This window comes from Pelophylax lessonae (genome assembly GCF_965119305.1).
Source record: "Pelophylax lessonae genome assembly, chromosome: 10".
NCBI lineage: Eukaryota > Metazoa > Chordata > Amphibia > Anura > Ranidae > Pelophylax > Pelophylax lessonae.
Genome location: NC_138777.1, coordinates 45,139,150 through 45,154,837, shown reverse-complemented (window position 1 = coordinate 45,154,837; position 15,688 = coordinate 45,139,150). Strand labels below are relative to the sequence as shown.

Below are 15,688 nucleotides of genomic sequence, written 5' to 3'. Positions count from 1 at the left end.
CCAGCCAATCAAGACGCGCAGCGCGACTCGCGCTTGCGCAGCGGGTACCCGGCTGTGAAGCCGCAAACTGTCGCAGCCGGGTGCCCACAGCAGTGATGCCGGCGCCGAGGGAGAGGATCGAGGCTTCGGGCGGCCGCATCGCTGGACCGTTGGACAGGTGAGTGAAATGGCTGGAACTCCGCTTTAACAAGAGGGTCAAATATTTTGTGCTGAGGAGCTGAACCGTGGAAGCAGTGCCCTAAAAGGTAGGCAGAGGGCAAAGGACAAGTCAGCAGTTATTCCTGTTTTCCCTGTAGCTGATTCTTCCCCCCTCCCCCCCCATTACTGACTTAACATGCCTTGTTCTGCACATCTCACTCTGCCGATGTATACTGTAGCTAGGAGCATCCTCACTTACTAGGAAGTGCTCTGCTATTTTCCAGGAGGAATTTAAGAGAATCTGTAACATTTTTAGGGTATAATTAACATTTTGAAATGTTCCCCTTTAACCCGGCAGATCTTTACTTTTTTAGTTAGGTCTACTCTGCTTAATTTTAATGACGGAAGCCTAATTGTTCAGATTCTTATATGAACTCAGCCTTGACTGCATACTTGTACATTATAGCAAACTTCCCTTTTTAGCATACTCTCCTCCAGCAATGCAAGGCCAATGTTCCCCCGCTGCCCTCTTCCCCTGCCCTGACTTTTCGCATCTGCAGTCTTCTGTCTTTAGCCATTGGGTGACTGCTGTTGACATTACTCCCACACATACATATCAGACTTGCATTGTCTTGGCAACCACCTCTAACTTCCAGGATCTGTAAGATGCTGGGATTGTATACTGAAAGCGGTCGTAAAGCCCGCTTTGTTATTTTTACCTACAGTTAAGCCTGTGAAAAGGCTTACCTGTAGGTAAAATGAATATCTCCTAAACGTGCACCATTTAGAAGATATTCACCCTGCATGCAGCAGTTGACATCACCAGTGCATGCGTTCTGAAGGTCTGCCATACCGTGCCGGACCTTCGAAACTTCCGTGCGCATTAGTGGGAGTGATGTCATCGCTGCTCTGGCCGCTCACAGCGCCGGAGTCTGCGAACCCAGAAGAAAAGCCAGGGGAAGATGTCAGCGGTGACTGCACGCCGCTGGAAGGGCTTAGTTCTAAGGTGAGCATTTCATTATGTGCTAGTTTGTGATGCATACTAGCACGTTATGCCATTGTCTTACAGGTTTTCTTTCTTTTTTTTTTATTTTTTTTTTTTTATTTAGCGACTACTGCTTGAACTACACATGCACAACACATGGCGTATGATTTGATTAAAAAAAGAAAAAGAAAGGGTTTAACTGTAGAATACATACATGGGGAGATTTACTAAAACTGGTGCAGTTGTGCGTGGTAGCCAATTAGCTTCTAAGGGCTCTCTCACACGGGTGCTCCGTATGTCCGTATTTCATCCCATTTTTTTGCGGATGAAAAACTGATATAATGCTTGTCAATGGGATTGCGGATGTCAGCGGATGACCATCCGCTGACATCCGATTTTCGTCCTTTCAGTTCTGTTCCGTTTTTTGGAACAGAACAGAACCCTATTTTTTCTTCCGTTTTAAAGAGGAAGTAAACCCTCCTCTACAACTTTTCCCTATAGGTAAGCCTATGATAAGGCTTACCTATAGGTACTGTAAATATCTCCTAAACATGTACCGTTTAGGAGATATTTACCTTACATGCCGCCAGTGACGTCATTGGCGCATGCGCTCTGAAGGAACGGCCGATCGTGCCGTTCCTTCAGAGCCCCGTGCCGTGACTGTCGGCTCCCGCGCGGGAGTGACGTCACCGCGGCTCCGGCCAATCAGATGGCCGGATGCCGCAATCCCGGAAGACGGGCGACTGGACATGTCGCCCATCATAGAGGTGAGTGAGCGGCACGGCGGGGGCTCGTTCTAAGGTAAGTATTGCATAATGAGCTAGTATGCGATGCATACTAGCTCATTATGTCTTTCTCTTGCAGGGTGTAAAAAAAAAAAAAACAAACGAGTTTACAACCTCTTTAAAAAACGGAAAGGATGCAAAATCGGATGTCAGCGGTGTCATCCGCAATCCCCATAGACATACATTATGTCCGTATATCATCCGCAAACAGATGGGATGATATGCGGACATATGGAGTGGATGTGTCATCCGTGTCCGTGGGGAAAAAAAAGTGCCGCAGCGGAATAAAAAATCGGAGCGGCCGTGTGAAAGAGCCCTAACTTAAGCTTGTTCAATTATGCGTTGACAATAAAAGCATGGAGCTGATTAGTTTCTCTACAGAGCTGCACCAGATTTTGCACTTTCCAGTTTTAGTGAATAAAGGCCCGTACACACGTACCGATCGTCAGCGAACGATCGGCCGTCTTTTGTCCCTGGGCTGTCGGTGTCTGTTGAAAAGTGCAAAGACAGCACAAGAATTTTGTCCGCCGATTACAGCCGACTGCAGAAGTGATGTCATGTAATGGTTAACTTTCCCTGTGTTTTTTCTTTTCTGAGCATGCCCAGTCTTGCAAATCTGCTGTCTGTCGTCCGAATTCTGTACTGACTGGCGAACAATCGGCCGCTCTGGTGTCGGCATACAAAAATTTTAATGCTTGCAAGACAGACTCTTGTCGGCAGAATGTGCGCTGACGGCTGTCGGAGGCACCATACTAACAAGCGTACAATCGGCAGATCTTTCGTCCGCCGACGTTTGTATGCCGACGATCGGTACGTGTGTACGGGCCTTAACTCTCACAAAGTCTCCTCTGCTGTAAATTCTACCTGCTACCAATTTTTATTGGTTAACTTCAGTTCCAATTTTAAGTAATGTTGTTCAGCTGTTTTCACTCAATGTCTTTCTTTTCTTCCTTTCATAAAAAAATAAAGTCTTTTGAATTCCAGAGTCGCAGTTCAAAATTGTGACGTCACTTAGTGCTTGTTATTGTTGAGCAGTTTGGCTCAATATATTCTGTCCACTTAAGCATCTTAAGTACTTGCTAAAAATGTCCAGCATATGCCAATTTGTTTTTCATGCCTTTTGCGCACAAATGCCTGTGTGGGAAGTGTCTGATCACAGATACAGACCTCATAATGAGTCTGCATGCATATTCTGTGTTTAAGGTTATGCATATGCTTCCACTGGCAGTTTTGCATGGAGAACAGTCATGACTCTGCTTGCTCACGTTCCTCATGGAAAATAAACAAATGACGAATCCAGGTGTTCAGTAAACAATTATACAGCAGGAACTGACATGTTCGATAAATGTACCATTGCAATTCCTTGCTTCCAGCAGACCATCAGATAGACCATCGCTGAGCTCACTCATGACCCTGGTTGTAGATTTTGGCTGGTGAACAAGATAAGACATTTTACACATACTTTGCATAGCATGTAATGTTCAGTTCTGCTTCAGACTTAAGCTTGAGTTTTCCAAAGGCTGTTTCTTGTGATCAATTATAAGCTGGGCAGCAACAAGAATCCTCCAACTCTATGCAAAAAAAGAATAATTTATTATTCTTTTTTATTTATAATTATTTTTTTTAATTTTATTGAAATACTCAAGGTGTAGAGTTTTATAGATACACTCTGTGTTGGAGCCTCTTTTACTCTCCTAAATCTGAGGTCCCATTATGTTCCAGTCGCAAGCCTTCTCTTTTCTTTTATACACAGGAAGCTGGTTCCTTCTTCAGGTGTCCACGTCCTCACGTGGGTTATGATGTGGACACTTTTATATTGGCTTTTCAGCAGCAGGGTGCTCTCAGGATTCAGAAAATGAAGTACAGTAAAGAAACCACTGTGATGGGACTGGCTGAAGAAGCCACATATGCATCGCTGGAATACCAGGAATACCATATGCATCGCTGGAAAGCCAGCTAGACTCCATTCACAGAATTATTAATTGATTGAATGCAGGCGCTGATTGAATTAAAGTGCTGTTTTGGCTAGAAATATTCCCACTGGTTCACCCACTGAGATAATTTCAGCTGGTCCTTCAAGAACTAGTCAAAACTTGCTCACTGTATTGGCCAGATTTAGATAGTGACAGCAGGTCATAGCCACTGACCTTTTTTTCATTTTTTTTTTATTCGCTCTCCTGAAAGTGCTGTCTGGCAGTAAAGCTGTGGGTGGGGCTGCCAGAAAATCGGTTAGAGGGCATACTTTTATGAAAAATTTGGGTTTAGTTCTACTTTATAACCAACTATAGGAACCTCATCTGGATTCTTACTAGCCAAGGCATTTTGCCTGGACCATCTACAATTAAACCCATTGGCTTTGGTGAAATATCTTTTTTGTTTTTTTCGTTCTTTGATGGACACAGCTCCTGATCTTCATAACCATTGGGTTACACTGCCCCCTACAGGAGTAGGACACTGGGCAGAAAGAGAATCTGGCTACGTCTATGGGCAGTCCTAGGGGATATACTTCCAATCCCTGCTATAGGTACTCCGTTTTTTTTCTGCCTAGGCAGGGGTAAGGACCTGATTCCTTGCTGGGATCTCTGTTCCTGGCAATTTTTTTTTTTTTAGTTAGACATCTTTTCTCCGTTTTTTTTTTTTTTTCTTTTCCCGGTTAGATCTACAGTCAACTGCCGGACTGGGCGACCGGCTGGATAATCGGGATCCAGTGGTCACCCCAGTCTGGCCAGCCATGAGAGCAGACCTCAGCTCTGCACTAAGTCGGCCGCGACATAGCCCCACTGGAGGGGGGCTGGCCTGCGAGTTAAACGGCTTGTGAAGTCGCTTACGACTGGGTCTCGGCCTGAGTTGCAGAGTTTCTCCTGGCCGACAGCCCCCCCACTTCGATGGTGAGGGGTTCTGTCTGGACCGGTACCTGCCTGGTTCCTAGTTTGGTGAGTAGCTGTCCCCCTCTCTCGCCCCATCCCCCCCCCCCCCCGTGGACGTGCTCCCCTCCTTGGGACGGTCGGACCCCCAGGTTCCCCTCCTTCCTCCTTTCTTCATCTGTCCCTTGTCCTACTACCTTCCCGCCCCCCCCCCCCATTAATGCTGGGGCTGTGTGGAGTGGTCTGGTCTACCTCCTGGGGTGGGTGCAGGGCAGTGTGCTGGCGATGGGGGCCTGGGGGGGGGGTGCGCCCCTGCAGACCAAACGATCAGCTGTGCAGGGGGAGGGGTTGTATCTGGTGCGGGCTCTTCCAGGGCCCCCTGTCCTGCCTGGGTCTGTCCTTGAGGCCTAGGGATCCCTCCTGGGTCTCTGGGAGCCCTGTGGTGCCAGCATTTTGCTGTAGCCTGTGTAATTCTATGTACGGCGGTCATGTTTGATTAGTCCGGAGGCCATTTTGCGGTAGTTTGCTATTGAAAATAGCGGCAGCCATGACAGTGGAGCCCTGTGGGTGACGATTTTTGGCGGTGGGAGCCCCTCCTCATCCCCTGGTGCTGACTCTTGGATCCTTTCACTTCGTGATTGCTGCATGTGGAGTGCAGATTATCCTGGTGACTGCAGGTGCCTTTTTCTGCTGGGTGGTGAGCCTGGTGGGGTTCTCTTCCTTTCTGCTGAGGATCGCTTGGTGCTTGTGCCTGGCGACTGGGTGGTGCTGCTAGCATGGTGGGGGTTGTCCCTTTTGCGGTGTATTTACACTTTTTTGTGGGGTCCCCCTGGTGACTCATGGAGTCTTTGGAGCACATCTCCACAACCGACCCCCCTCTGAGGCTGTGGGGCTCTCCGGGTTCCAACCATCCATCGATGCACTGACGGCAGTTCTGGAGTTCTTTGTGTCCCAGGTCGAGGTGGTTTTCGGGCAACGGGCTAGCAAAAAGCACCCCCCTCCGCCATTCCCTGCCTCATATGTCTCATCAGATCCTGAATCTGATTCGGCTGCCATGAGCGTGGGTCACCCTGCTGGGTCCGCAACCACGCGCCCTGAATCCTTAGATAGTGAGGATGACTCCTCCGCTTCTTCAACTGCGCACGAAAAGGCGCTGGTGGAAGCACTGATTGTATCTGTGCGTGAGACCTTGAAGATGGAGGACGCAGCTACAGCTGCGACAGAGGCGCGGGTTCCCTTTTGGCACTCACAACCCATCCAGAGTGGCAAAGGTGTTTCCTTTCCCCGCCTATTTTGACAGAATTGTCGCTAAAGAGTGGGGACGACCAAAGCGTCCCCTTGGGGTCCCTAAGCAATTTACTAGGCGTTACCCCTATGAGGCGTCCCTTATTAGGAAGTGGACTGTTCCACCGGGCAACCATGATTCTGGTTGAAGAATCCTTGGCCTTTAAGGATCCGGCTGACAGGAAGGCGGAGGCTGTGGTACACTCTGGTTCGGCACTGAGGTCGGTATTCATCATTGCCCTGGTGTTGCACACTCTGACCAAGTGGGCTAAGCTTTTACGCTGTGACTTGGAGGGAGAACAGCTCCCCCCTGCCTTTGCTGAGCTGGTGAACCAGCTGGTCTAGGGGCTGCAGTTTATCTGTGATGCCTCTTTGGATGCAGCTCCACTAGTGGCTCGGCTCTCTGTTTTGGAAGTGGTCCTTTTGGCTTAAATGCTGGTCTGCTGAACTGACCTCTAAAAAGGCCTTGCCTGATCTCCCTTTTTAAGGGCATCACCTGTTTGTAGCTAGCCTGGATAACATTGTTAAAGGTCTCACAGGGGCAAACAGTACTTTTCTTCCGCAGGCTACTAAGGGCAAGAAATCTCGTCATTTGCATGGGCCCTCCTCAGCTCATAAGAAGTTTTTTTTTTTTTTCGTCCCTCAGGGTCACAAGGTCTCGAAGTCTTTCAGGGCCTCTTCTGGAACATCCAAAGGAATCTGGTGTAACAGACAAGGCTCCTTGAGCATAAAGGTGCGCCATCACCCCTATCGGGGGTGGGGGGACGTCTTCGTTGGTTTCTGACCCGTGGACTTCCCTGGTACAGGACAAGTGGGTCCACAAAGTCGTTCAGTCCGGGTAAAAGATCAAGTTTCAATGTCCCCCCGCAAGGTTCTTTCTTTACAACTTGCCCCTGTCCCTGGACTGTTTACAGGGTCTTATTGGTGCGCCACTGGAGGCAGGAGGGATTCCGTCATCTTAGTGGCTCCATACTGGCCTCGCCGGGCTTGGTACGCCAATCTGGTGCGGCTCGTCGCCGATGTTCCATGAAAGCTTCCTCTCAGACAGCATCTGCTATCCCAAGGACCAATCTTCCATCCTGCTTTTCAGTTGCTGGCTTTGATGGCTTGGCTGTTGAACGCCAGGTGCTGATTGATAGACGTTTATCTGAGTCAGTGATTCCAACGCTGTTAAAAGCTAGGAAATCTACTTCTAGGAAGATCTACCATCATACATGGAAGACGTACATTGCGTGGTGTGAATCTCTTGGGGTTCATCCTCTCCTTCTTCTTGGCTCGGATCTTAACCTTCCTTCAACGGGGGGTTGAACAGAAATTTGCCTTGAGTACCATCAAGGGCCATGTGTTGGCTTTGTCAATCTTCTTCCAACGACCCTTGGCCACATACTCCCCTGGTGCATACCTTTTCTTTAGGGTGTCTGCCATTTGGTTCCTGCAGTGCGGTCCCCATTTCTGCCCTGGGGACCTCAAATTGGTGCTTTTGTTGTCCAGAAGCCTCCTTTTGAGAATCTTTGGGAGATTCCCTTGCTTACGTTGTCTCAGAAGGTGGCATTTTTGGTGGCTATCACCTCTGCACACAGGATGTTGGAATTGGCGGCATTGTCCTATTGTTCACCTTACTTGGTGATTCACAGAGATAATGTGGTTCTTTGCCCTGTCCGTCATTCCTCCCAAAGGTTGTCTCTGATTTTTCGCGGTTCAGTTTTTGCGGTCCCGGTAATTCGCGTTTTTTTTTGTAATGTTATTTTACTATATAAATCATTAAAAATGAAAGATTTTTGTGTTTTTCATAGCTCTTGCTCTGTCTCTAAGCATCTTTTATGTGTTTAAATGAGTTTCTATTGTTTTAAAAGTGTGTTTAAAGACCTTAAAATGCTTCTACACGTACAGTGACAGTAAAAAAAATCATGCCTACAATGCATTTTAATAGGGTTTTTCTATTTCGCGGAATTTCACTTTTCGCGGCTGGGTCTGGAACGTAACCCCCGCAATGGAGGGGGGTTTACTGTATTGTTTTTTTCAGATGGGCTCCAGTTGTTTTTGGTTGAGCTCTCGTTGCCTGGTTGGCTACTGTTTTTGCCTGGGGAATTTTTTTGCTGTAACCATCCGTCATGTTTAGCACTACTTTGGGATCTCCCAATGGTTATGAAGATCAGGAGCTGTGTCCGTCAATTAACGAAAGAGAAAATGGGATTTGTGACTTGCCGTAAATCCATTTCTCTGATGTTCATTGGCTGACACAGCACCCACCCCTCTGTGGAGTTGTAATTATTCTGACACTGCTTGTAACAAAACTGAGTACCTCTAGCAGGGAGAGGGAGTATACCACCTGGGACTGCCCATAGGCGTAGCCAGATTCTGCCTAGTGTCCTATTCCTTTAAGCGGGCAGTATAACCCAATGGTTATGAAGATCAGAAGCTGTATCTGTTAATGAACATCAGAAAAATGGAATTTACAGTATGTCAAAAATCCCATTTTTCTTTTTTCTCAGGGCAAGTGCTAGGTGTTTTCTTTTGGCTCCCTGTGCTAAACAGAACAGAAGAGAGCCAATAAAAAGGTATATGGGGAATCATAGAAAACCAGCAAGCTTGCTATAAGAACTACTGCTGAGGAACTGCTTGAATCCCTCTGAAGAACCCCGCAGTGTACCACTGAGCTTGTCCTTGACCTGCCTTTCATGAAGTAATTTGATAGAGAATTCCTTCATGGAACATTCAATCTTGTATTTTTTTTTTTTTTCTCTATATTTGTGTGATCTTTTGCTGAACGCTCCCCTGGGCACATAAACATGTCTATGGAAAGTTGTAGTCTCCCGCAGAGACAGTGGAAAGATGTTGTTGTTTTTAGTTTTTAATTTAAAATGCAACTCCAGGCAACAACATAGTTTCTGAATGAGACTGTGGACTCATCGTCCTCCTCCCTCCCCTGAGATCTACAGCTTTGCTTTCTGGTCAAGTAGATCAGAGCGTTAACTTATTTTTAAATGTTCAGGGATGTACTTCTAGTTCAGGTTTTCAAATATCCCACTCCCAGTCCACCTCCCGAGTGCTGGGTTGCCAACACCTGCCCACAAATCTCCCATAGACTTGAATTAGATGTACCCATACCGCAGCAGCAATGTCTAGTTCAAGTCTATGGCATGTTGGTTTGCAGGCGTGGGTAGCTCAACACTAGATCTCTACCATTTGAAGGGGGTGCAGGGGGGAGGGTTAATGGGGTTGATGCCACCGCTGAATGCATTGAGGGGGATAGAAAGAGAGAGGACTGGAGCTAATCAGTTCGGGGACTCACTGTCACGGAACAAAAAATGGCTACTATCCTCTTCATTTCAGCTAAACAGTCCATCACTTAGAATATAGAATGCATAGAAGAAGCTGAGGTTAAAGGGCATATGTTACTTGTTAACACAAAACTCTTTAGCATTCTTACGGACTCCCAGTCAAAATTTCTTAAACCCTGGCTTCACTATATTCTACTTTCCCTGGACCAGGCTTCCCTTAGCTAGTTATAGGGTACTCACAGAATGTTTGTAACTGAGCCACAGACCCTACCCCCCTCCACTTGTCTTTTTTCCCCTGCCCTTCTCTCCTGTCAGCCTTCCGCTTTTCTCTTTTTCCCTTCCCTGCTTCTTCACCTTTTTTTTTTTTTTCCCCCATGATCTTTGTTTCCTTCTTTTTCTAGTTCACCTTCAGAACCTTGAAACTAGGCTAGCAGTACTTGGAGCAGAGTAAATTTCAAGGCATAGGGCTCTTTCACACGGCCGATCCGTATGTCCGCAAATCATCCTATTTTTTTGCGGATGATTTACGGACATAATGTAAGTCAATGGCATTGCGGATGTCAGCGGAATACCATCCGCTGACATCCGATTTTCTTCCTTTCAGTTCTGTTTCGTTTTTTGGAACGGAACAGAACCCTATTTTTCCTCCGTTCAAAAAACGGAAAGGAAGGAAAATCGGATGTCAGCGGATGGTATTCCGCTGACATCCGCAATGCCCATAGACTTACATTATGTCCGCATATCATCCGCAAACCGATGGGATGATATGCGGACATACGGAGCAGATGACACAAATGTCATCCGCTCCGTGAAAAAAAAAAAAAACAGCGGAGCGGCCGTCTGAAAGAGCCCTTACCCAATCTGACAACAACTGATGTATGCTTACGTACCTATTTAGCCCCTTTTACGGGCAAAGTTCTTGTTCTTTCATCTCTTTTAAAAATAAAAGGATTGCAATAGGAAAAAATATAATGACTTTTGGTACAAATCAATAGGTAGGTATAAGAAAGGCATATCATCTCTTGCAGAAAATCAAACTCATGTAAGCTCTCCTTATTACCCTTTTGTACAGCTGCCATAGTGGACTGAGTTGCCTTAGATAGCTGTCAACAGGTGCCAAAATTGGCGAGCTTCATGTCTTTCATTCCTTTCATCTGCATTCTATTTTTGTGACCATTCCATAATTCCATGTACACCTATGCGCCCCGGGAGCCATAATTCTCCTGCTGTTTATTGTTATACATTTGCATTCTTAATGGAACATATTCTTAATGCGGTCAACAGATCTGAAATATTCTCAGTATGAGTGGGCAACTTTCATCATTCACCCTCCCTCTACACAGCAGGTGGATTCTTGTGAAGGGACCGACACACAATGTGCTTGCGTTTATTCCATCGGTATACGGCTTCCTCCAGTCTTGAACATGGATATCCGATATTCTAGCCGCCTATTTCAACCAAGAACTAGACAGACAACACTCGTTTTAGCTGCAAACTCTGAAACTGATTTATTGAACAAGATTACAAACTTTTTATACACTTGAGAAGTATGTCAGTCACTACATGAGCAATGACCCGAATATTTACCCAAAACATCACACAATGGTTTAAATAACGAGGTAGGGCTGATTCATGGCTAATCCCCCCCCCCCCTCTAGCAACTACTTTAGCTGACAAGGATATAATTAACATGCTAACTAACTTCGCACTTAAACCAGCCTAGGTGGAGTACATGGAATCCACATCTAAACAATGCTTTTATTATTTAGGAGTTACAGACTTCATGGCAACTGGCTATAGGTCTCACAGTGTAAAGTGGGATTAAATTGTCATATATTTCTTCAGGTATATTGTTGATAAATATTACTGACCGATTTGAGGTAATCCATTAGGTAGTTGCCCGTCATTTTTCTCGGTCACCCTGTGCCCCTAATACACAGGGTGACTTACACATGAGAGGGGCCTAGGGAGCTGAGAGAGGGATTTGTCAACCTCTTTAAGGTAAGCTGGGTTCCACGGCCCCCCCCCAACCAAAGTGACTCTCGTCACATAGAGCATTGTTTCCCAACCTTTTTTTCAGTCAAGGCACCCTTTAAAATTCAGTAGAACTCAAGATCTCTATTCTATAATGCAAAAAACGAATTAAATATTTTTAGTAATATTGCAACAGATCCACACATGTGGCACACCCAACATTGAAGGTTATTTATTCTCACTAAGCAATTACACCTTTGCACACCAGTACTGAGTAGTATTCCAAGTTTCTCTTCTTCCTCACTCTAACGTAACCCCAGTGTTAATGGAGAGGGGCAGGGAAGGGGAAAGCTATGAAGCTGTGCAGGCGCATGATGTCATTGGTTGTTAGCAAGGTCCACCGTGGCCCAGGGTTGTAATGATGCACAATAAAAACCTATGGCTTTGTGTAACAAAAAGGCAGATTTGATCACTTAGCTGGCTTTTTGACATTGTTCAGGCAATTCTGGGAAATTTTTTGATATTTTTGTCTAGGCACCCCAGGGTTGAAATAGGTTGGTGTAGAATACAGCTAGTGTCTGAAACCATGGCCAGGCCACAGGGTAGGAATAAAGAGGTGGTCACCATGGGTGCTTCAGCGTGGGGAATCCAAAACGTGTCAGACCTGTCGTCTTTGGTGTCGAGGTAGTGTATAGCTCATTGGAGGCTGCACTGTATATTTTTTGCCTCAAGCACTAAAGAATCTAGTTTCAGTACTGTGTGGAATAAGTTGGGATTCATACACTAGTATTTTTTCGTATGAACCTTTATTTAAAAAAATCTCTTTGGTATATTTGATACAGTCCACCAGAGACCTAATGATTGTAGGCAATAAAAACTTCAAAAATGTTTGCTTTTAAAATTTGGGTTTCAGAATGAATGGGATTTCCCAAACAAAATCACATTGACTGAAATTTGTTCATGAAAAAAATCCATCCTGTCCCTTCAATTGTTTTGCATCACTATGGTCGAAAATTAGCATAGATTTAACCCTATCCCCTTTATGGATCACTGCCTTGTCATGGCGGAAGGGGCTTGCGTAATTCAGTGAAGCTATGAGCATGCCGAGTAGGCTTAGCCAAGACGGACAGGTCATAGCAGATTATTCTGACAAAACATGATTTTATGGGGATCTACAACCACTTTTTAGAACTAACTTCAAAAATATTTTTATAATTATATTTCTCATAATGAGAGATTAGAATGCTAAAGTAGGAAGTCAAAGCATATCCGGAATAACAGGTAAATATGGCCTTGGAGTACACAATGAAGCAGGACATAGGCTAATAGAGTTTTTTTTTTTTAAAGATTTTTAAGGAGGCGCTGACATACATATTTTTGAGCATGTTTAAAATATCAGAAGGTGTTTTTTTTTTTTTTTTTTTTTTTAATAGATAATTGCGCACTTCACAGGGTCTTTGGGATTTCTGTTTTTTGACTGACCAGTGTTAGGCCCCTTTCACACCAGCAGACTGATTGGGGCCTCCTGTCCCTCATTGTTCAGGCAGACCCAATCGGACCACACATTGTTCTCTATACAACGGCGGATGTCAGTGAGACATGTGTCCGCTGATACCCGCCGGCATCAGATTCGATCTACTAAAAACAAACTGGTGGGGAACGTGCTCAGTGGGGATCGGAATAGCGAAGCGGACAGGGACCTGTTATCTGCCTGCTCAGTGGGGATCGGTGGAGAGATCCCCAGCTGGGCAGGCGAATCCACCTGAGACATTCTGCTGTCTGAAAGGGGCCTTAGTCTGGCCATAGATGGATTGTTTTTTTTTTTATAATCAGCCAGTAGGCTGATTTTTAAAAAAAGAAAAAAAAATGGAACAAATGGATGCCTCCACCCACTCAATCGAGGTGAATGGAGGAATCCTCCCTGCTGTGCTATTGTATTCTGACAATGGGGACTCATCCGCTGTCAGAATACATTGATCAGCGCTGCAGCTGATCCTCTGCATGCACTGATTGAAAGAAAATTGTCCAACATTCCAGTTCGAGACAAGCTAATCATTAGATCAACTTCTTTCGAGCTGGAATGGCTATAGATGGGTCGAAATTTGGCCATTACCTGCTGAACTGGTAGATTTTTAATCCAACAATGACCAGCTTTATAGAGTGATGTTCTCAGAGTGAGGAATGTCTGAAATCAGCCAGGTGTCTCAACATGGGGGTGGGGCCAAACACTGTGTGTAAACGTGTCCAAGGTAATTGGTCCACACCTAGAGCCTGGGTTCACTGCTGTGCTGCGTTGTGGTGCAAATTTGATGCAGGTTTTTGTCCAGGGTGAGGTGTAAATTTACGTTGCTGTGTGGAGGTGCGAGCACATTTGCATCGCACCCATACCAAAGAAGCACGGGAGTCTCTTCTTTTTTTTTTTTTTTTTTTTTTTCTTTCTACCCGCAACAAAAATTCGCAAACGCTAATATGTGAACCAAACGCATAGATATCTCTTCTATTCAAGTGACATGCAAATTTTGGGCTCCCTAACCCCATCTAAACCGCTCAAGATTCGCAGCAGTGTGAACCCAGGCTGAAGGCTGCTATAATAGTGGCCGAGTTTTGATGTTTAAAGGTGTAGTACAGGCAGACAAGAAAATTTTCATTAAAACAACACATAAAAATAATCTCTAAAATCTACAATATGCTTTTGCATGGTTATTTCATTTTAAAAATGAAGGTTAATATTGTTAGATCTGGAGCTTTGATTAAAAGAAGGTGCTTGTTCAGGCCTTTCCTCTGATATCACTCTGTCCCTGTCACCCAGTTATGTGTTACATGAGCTTCCATTAGAGACAACATGTGACTGTTTCAGTACAAATTACACAGGCAAGGTTCACTGTTATCATCATCAGGAAATGAATTACAGCCATTGCAGAAGCGAGTGCATGGAGGAGTTGCTGCAACAAGACTGCAGGAGGCCAGCAGCACTAAGATATCAATAATAAAAAAAAAAGCGTTAAATGTCATTAATTTAGGGTACTAGCACACTGTACTGATTGTATGAACATCAGACCTTCCAGCAGAAAAAAACCCAGACGTGTAGTATAGCGCTCGCTCATATTTGTGCATAGGTATACACAGGCGTAAAAAATTCTTCTAGCATTATTTTAGTCAAGGGAGTTTGGCATATGCGTGCATTTGTGCATCTGCTCGTAAATAAGTCATGTTTAGCTTGGGACTCAAATACTTATTTTACTCACTGAACTGCAACTCCATTTATAGCATTTGTATCCTGTGTGTTTTTTGTTTTTTTCTGGATTTTTGGTTGATATTCTGTCTCTATTGTTTTAAAATACACCTATGATTATGATAAAAATTAAAGACTCTTCATTTCTATGTAAGTGGGCAAACTTACAAAATCTTCAGGGGATCAAATAATACATTTTCCCCTGTATGTGTGTATATAATATATTTTTACTGATCTTTACGCAGCACATGTTTATGCGCCAGTGTGTACTTTTATTTATTAACCGGTTGCCGACTGTGCACAGTATATTTACTGCGGCAGTCAGCCCCGGCCAGGCAGAGTGACGTATATTTACTGTGGCAGTCAGCCCCGGCCAGGCAGAGTGACGTAGGAGTGCGGCGTGTGACCGGCGGACCCGATGTCCGCCAGTCACTCGCCGATCGTCGGTACAGCGGGAGAAAGGCAGAGCGGCTTATGTAAACAAGCTGCCCGTCATTCTCCCCTGTGTAAAAATGGAGATCAGACGGTTCTACTATGTAGAACCGTTGATCTTTGTTTTTACACCAATAGCCATGTCCCACTACAGTTAGAAGCACGCCCCTAGGACACACTTAACCCCTCCCTGTCCAATACAGTTAACCCCTTCCCTGCCAGTGTCATTTTTGCAGTAACAGTGCATATATATAGCACTGATTACTGCAGTAATGTCACTGGTACCCCCAAAAGTGTCAAAAATGTCAGTCAAGGGTCCGATCTGTTCGCCGCAATGTCGCAGTACCGCAAAAAAAAATCGCAGATTGCCGCCATTACTCGTTAAAAAAAAAAAAAAAAAAAAAAAAAAAAACACCAAAAATGACAAAAATCTTTCCCTTTGTTAGTAAACGCGATAACTTTTGCGCAAACCAATCAAAATACGCTTTTTGCAATTTTTTTTTTTTTTTTACCAAACATATGTAGCATAAAACAATTTGGCCGAAAATGTTAACTTTTGATTTTTTATTTTTTTTTGGGGGGGAATTTCATATAAAAAAAAGTGAAAAATATTGTTATTTTTGCAAAAATTACTCTTTTTTTTGTTTATAGCACATGATCAAAAAATCGCACGGGTGATCAAATACCACCAATAGAAAGCTCTGTTTGTGGGG

At 44.8% G+C, this 15,688-nt stretch overlaps 1 protein-coding gene across 4 annotated transcripts in view; it reads left to right on the top strand.

The window, feature by feature from the left end:
* Positions 1-15,688, top strand: part of ARHGAP1 (Rho GTPase activating protein 1) — a 126,326-nt gene that overhangs the window by 42,295 nt on the left and 68,343 nt on the right. The window lies entirely within an intron of this gene.